This window comes from Castor canadensis, chromosome 2, assembly GCF_047511655.1.
Source record: "Castor canadensis chromosome 2, mCasCan1.hap1v2, whole genome shotgun sequence".
Lineage (NCBI taxonomy): Eukaryota > Metazoa > Chordata > Mammalia > Rodentia > Castoridae > Castor > Castor canadensis.
In genome coordinates, this window is record NC_133387.1 from 125,163,940 (window position 1) to 125,169,813 (window position 5,874).

Genomic DNA, 5,874 nt, shown 5'->3' on the forward strand with positions numbered 1-5,874 from the left:
GGATGTGTAAGGTTGGTACAGTAGACAATTCAGCCAGTGGTGAGTGGGGGGGGAGGTACGGGCAGTGGGGTGAAAGTTAGGGGGAGGCAAAGAGAGGTGGTTGATAACAGGAGGATACAATAGAAGAAAAAGGCAGAAAAAAATAGCTGGAGGAGCGGTTAGTGGGTCAAGAAAAGGCTAAGCAGATTGGTATTTGGAAGAGAAGAAGAGGGAGGAAGATAGCACTAGATTGTAGCATAATAAAAGGAGGGAAAGTGAAGAGACTGAGAATAAAGATAAGAAAGTTTTAGTAATGAAGTTAAAATTACTAAATAAAAAGGGGAAAAAGAAAACTTAAAAATCAGTACAATAAAAGCTCTGTACTTATTTCTTTGACATCAAGACTGGGTACTGGTGCTTTTGACTGGGATTTTCTCAGTGTCCCTGTGTGTAGGAGTGGAGACATAAGGAAATAAGGTAGGACAGTGAATGTAGGGAGATATTTTGTATGAAAATGGAAAAATGAGACATGTTGAAACTAGTCCAGGAATGGGGGCAGAGGGAAAATAAGGAGAATGATAGAGGGGTGAATTCAACTATGATATATTGCAAGAAATGTATAAATGTCAGAATGTACCCCCAGTACAACAATAATACAACAATTAAAAATAAGATAAAAACAAATGAAAAATGTAAGGTGTCATGTTTGACAGTAAAGATTCTGTGCATTATAAGCCAAGGTGTTTTCTACTTTGTTGCTGCCACTAATATCTCATTTACTACCACATTTACTGTTATCTGTTTTCCTGAGGTTTTCCATTCCATCTGTGCATTCTTTCTTTCTAATCATCATGCAAATCTTTTTAATTTCTCTTTTCCTTCCTTATCTCTCTTTTAATTTTCTTTCTACTTTCTCTCTTCCTTATTTTTTCTGCCTCTTAGATTGTTGCTAAAACTTCATGAAGTTGAGCGTTGGCTATAGGTCTACAAAGGAAAGTTTATTCCCACTTGCAAGCAAGGTATATTTTGTGCAGGATTGGGTGCCGGTGAATAAAGACTACTAGTTATTTAACTGATTAGCATTAACTTTGAGATGTGAAAAATTCTTCTCTGCATGTAGAGCCTATTTGAAGAGATGCTGGAGAGAAGATAGCATTTGAGTTGTGGCTTTCGTAGTGTGGTGGTGCTGTTAATCAATCTTCCATACTAGAACTACTTGTTGACTTTCATGGCCAGCTGTGAGCATTGAATGCCATACAAATGACAAATGTAAACATCATGGCAAAGAGTAAGAAATCCTCCAAATTATAGATCTAACTGTTTCCTACTTTGTTACTCCCTCTCATATTCCTTCTCCCTGAAGTTCTTGAAGTTTCTAGGTAACATTGGTCCTTTCCATTGAACTTCTTTTACATTTTCCTCACACATTCAGCAGACAATTTTTCCAACTACTTGTACAACATACATTGTCTGTGGCCTTATATCATAGGCAATATGTATTTGATTGGTGTCTAACTGGTTCATTAAGTGACTTATAGAAGTTAGAAAAAACCTTACTACGAATGGAATTGTCAAAAAAGCATTGTGAATAATTTAGAATTTTCACTGGTTTTTGAGAAGAGTAAAAATTTAGAGGCAGAAAAGATAATGTGATGAAAAATGTACCTTTAAATATTTTACCATTGTTGAGACTGTTCAGGTGAGCAATGAAATGATGAATGGACACATAATGTAGCAGCAATAAAATATCTCACTGATGTACAGTTTGTTCTTGATAATTATCACATATTGTGATGAATTTATTATTGTGATGCAACACAATTTAATGCAAATAATAGAAAGTGTGTGATTGGTTTACAATATGTGTGCCTGGTGTTAGTTTTAACCCACAAATTGCGTTCTGAGTTTTCATTTTTCACTCCTTCTCTTGGGTTATTTTCTATAGGTCTGTAATTTCTGGATCAAGACTCCAGAGACATGTGTTCCAGTCCTGAGTTCTGCCTGTTGTGTGAATATGAGCAATTCAGTTTCCATGTTTGAGTCTCAGATATTTCAACTAACTATTGGTAACACCAGACAAAAAGTCATTGCTTGCATTGAAGTAGCTATGTGAGTCCACTGGATTCTCATATTTTCTCAACCCAAAGCTTTGACTTCCTACTGTCAGTGACAGAGTGTTTCTGGATTTCCAACCAGCACCTTAGTCATCCATCCATGTGTTTCCTTCCCACCAGTCCTCTTCATTCTGCCTGCCCCTGCTATGTTGAGCTGGATGTGTAATCCCTGTTCCCAGAACCAGCTCACAGATTTGTGAGAACTGAAGAGAAGAAAATGTGTCCTTCTAGCCTTTGGATTGTGGACTCCAGAGGTGACACCACAATCATTTGGATTAATTGAGCATGCAGAGACTCAGCTGAGTGTTGGTCACCAAGATTAGGGTGGGGACATGGCAAAAGCTTATGAGGGGAATGAGACACACAGATATATTGAGATGAAGCCATAAGTTATGCAGGTCTTTTTCTGAGAATATTATTCTAATTTCTGAAGCTCTGACTGCCAAAGGAGGATGTCAGCAAAACTGTTCTGCATCTCAGTTTCTCCTAAGGGAATAAACTTCAGGAGCTGTCTTTTGAGCTGAGTCTCTACTAGGAATTCATTATGGGATATATAGACACAGAGAAATGAAACACTTCCACCCTCCTTTGTTCTCTCTACCCTTAAACAAGCAAACACTTAAGTGTTAAAGTTATTGACCTTTTAGCATCAACTTTTGGTGTGTAGGATCAAAGACAAGGAGAAAACTCTGGTGCCCTCCCTCTGTTATTTACTGATGTTTGTTATACTTTTCATTTAAAAACAAGCTAAGGTGTTGAAAGTATGAATGATCTTGGAGATACAACCTACTTGCATGATGTCAGACATTAGAATATGATTGTACAAAATAATCAGTGCAGGTTATAATAAAAGAAAATACTTTAAAGGGAGATACTACTGAGCAGCAAAAGGGACGGTGTAGATGAGGTTGAGGTAATGATGAAGAAAAACTTGATGTTTGTCTCCAAATAGTCATAAAAAACAACATAAGATACATAGACAAGTACAGATGTATTTCACATTGTATGTAGCCACATTGGCATATACTTTAGCAGAAACTAGGGTAAAATGGTAAATATTTGCACATTCCTTAGGCCTGGAAAAATTGTGCAGGACCACGTTTAGGGTCTAGAGGGAATGTTGTTGAGTGGTGTGGATATTACAGGGCTCGGTGTAATATGTTTTTAGAAAAGGCTTCCCTATGTAGCCCAGGCTGGCCTCAAACTAGTAACCTTCCTTCCTCAACCTCCAGTGTGCTGATATGACTGATGTGTACCACCATGCCCAGCTTGCTCAGCAGATCTTGATGGAACTTGAAACAAATGGGAAGATTCAATAGGGAAACCGTGAGGACATTATGCTAAGTTAAATGTGCCAGTGACAGAAAGCCAAAGAATGTATGACTCCATTGATGTGCTGCTTGTAATCAAATTCTCTGAGAGAAAAAGTAGAATGTGGTTACCAAAGGGGAAAGGGATTGTTGTTTAAACTTTCATGGGCACAGAATTTTTAAAAATTATCATAAAATAAGGTTTGGAATATATATTTCAAATAATTTGAACATATGTGACATTATGGAACTATACATTTAAAAATGGTTAAGATGGTAATTTTGTGTCAATAATTTTTAACAGATGTGAAGATTCAGAAGGGCCATGTATATGATAAAGCACAATGAAGAAGAAGCTAGCTTTGATAGAGCTCAACATACTGATTCCCACAGTCTGGCTGACTCTAATATCCCATGGTCCTTAGTCTTACCTATCTTAGTATTTACTCAATAGCTCTTTAATTCATTCCATCTCAAGATTCAGGTCACTCACTCCTGCATGGAGATCCATCAATTAATTACAGTAAATGCCTCTGTTCAAAATATGTCTGTAAAAAATTTTATGAAGAAAATGGGAATAAAATGACTCAAGATGACAAAATAGAGTCAGACATAATATGGACAGCTATCTAGTTTCCATTTGAAGACAATTTAACGATTTTGCCTTACATTCTTCTTTTTTCATTTGCAAATATTTTTACTTGCTTGTATCTTCTATCTCTTGTGTAAGCTCCTATGAAACTGTAGTTCTCTAATTCTCACATTAATTTCAGGCTATGAGATGCTTTCAGGTAGTTCAATTTATGATATATGCACTGGGATTATGCTTTGGACATCATATCATCATCATCATCACCATCACTAGCATTATTGAGCATGTGTGAAGAAATGCATTAAAAAACACAAACCGCTATCATCACCAACAATCATACCTTCTCACTTCTTCCCTTAGTCCTCAAAAGTTTAGCTGCAGCCCAGCTGGCTGGGTCAATGGATGGAGGGAATCACTCAGTGGTGTCTGAGTTTGTGTTCCTGGGATGCAATCAATCCTTGGAAATCCAGCTCCTGCGTCTGGTGTTCTCCTCTGTGCTCTATGTGGCAAGTGTGACTGGAAACAACCTCATTGTGTTTCCTGTGACCTTTGACCCTCACTTACACTCCTGCATGTACTTCCTGTTGGCTGGTGTCTCCTTCATTGACTTGGGAGCCTGCTCTGTCACCTCCCCCAAGATGATTTGTGATCTTTTCAAAAACCACAACGTGATCTTCTTCATCCACATCATAGGTGGTGTGGAGATGGTGCTGCTCATGGCCATGGCCTTTGACAGATACATGGCCATATGTAAGCCTCTGCACTACCTGACCATCATGAGTTCCTAGGTGTGCATTTTATTTCTGGCTGCTGCCTCGGGCCTTGGCATTATTCACTCACTATTCCAGTTGGCCTTTTTGATTAATTTACCCTTCTGTGGTCTGAATGTACTGGACAGATTTTACTATGACCTCCCTTGGCTTCTCAGACTGGCCTGTGCAGATACCTACAAATTACAGTTCATGGTCACTGTTAACAGTGGGTTCATCTGTGTGGGCTCCTTCCTCATATTTCTCATCTCCTATGTCTTCATCCGTTCACTGTTTGGAAGCACGCTTCGGGTGGCTCATCCAAGGCTCTCTCCACTCTCTCAGCTCACATTACTGTGGTCATTTTGTTCTTTGGTCCAATTCTGTTTGTTTACACATGGCCACACTCCTATTCACAGATAGACAATTTCTTGCTGTTTGTGATGCAGTTCTCACTCCTTTTCTGAATCCAGTCATTTATACATTCAGGAATAAAGAGATGAAGGCAGCAACAATGAGAATTTTCAAACCATTGATGATGTTTGTAAAGATTTCTTAAAATGGTAATAAGGTCTTGATAATCACATGAGTTGTTTGTGACATTTTAGAATTAGTAGCACTGGTGTGGCACAATTATAAAGAGCATTATCATACTTTTTAAGAATACTAGTAAAAGAAATAAGATTTAAATAAAAACCTTAAGTCAAACTTATGTTGATTCAGAGGGAGTTCTAATTATGTGGCAATTATAGTTATTTCTTGCTGGATTTCTTTAGCTACTTTTTGTCACAAAATTTTTAGTTTATTATTATCTTTGATGGAATCTATGTATTTACATATTATCTGCTGTTTCCTACTATTTTATTATTATTATTATTGTTTCATAGAATACTAAGTTTCATTATGACTTTTTCACACGTGCATCTCATGCACTTTGACCATATTCACCCCCATTACCCTCTCTTGCATCCACTCCCATTGATTACCTCTAATTTCATGTCTTTAAAAAATTTAGATTATGCCTAGAAGAAAACCATGATATTTGAATTTCTGGCTGGATTATTTCATTTAACATGGTGGTCTTCACTTCCATCCTTTTTTCTCCAATTGACATAGTTATGTTCTTCTTT

General features: G+C 37.4%; 1 pseudogene; it reads left to right on the forward strand.

Moving 5' to 3' along the window:
- The first annotated feature begins 4,393 nt into the window (after nucleotides 1-4,393).
- LOC109678153 (olfactory receptor 4F3/4F16/4F29-like) lies at nucleotides 4,394-5,303 on the forward strand (annotated as a pseudogene).
- The last annotated feature ends 571 nt before the right edge of the window (nucleotides 5,304-5,874 follow it).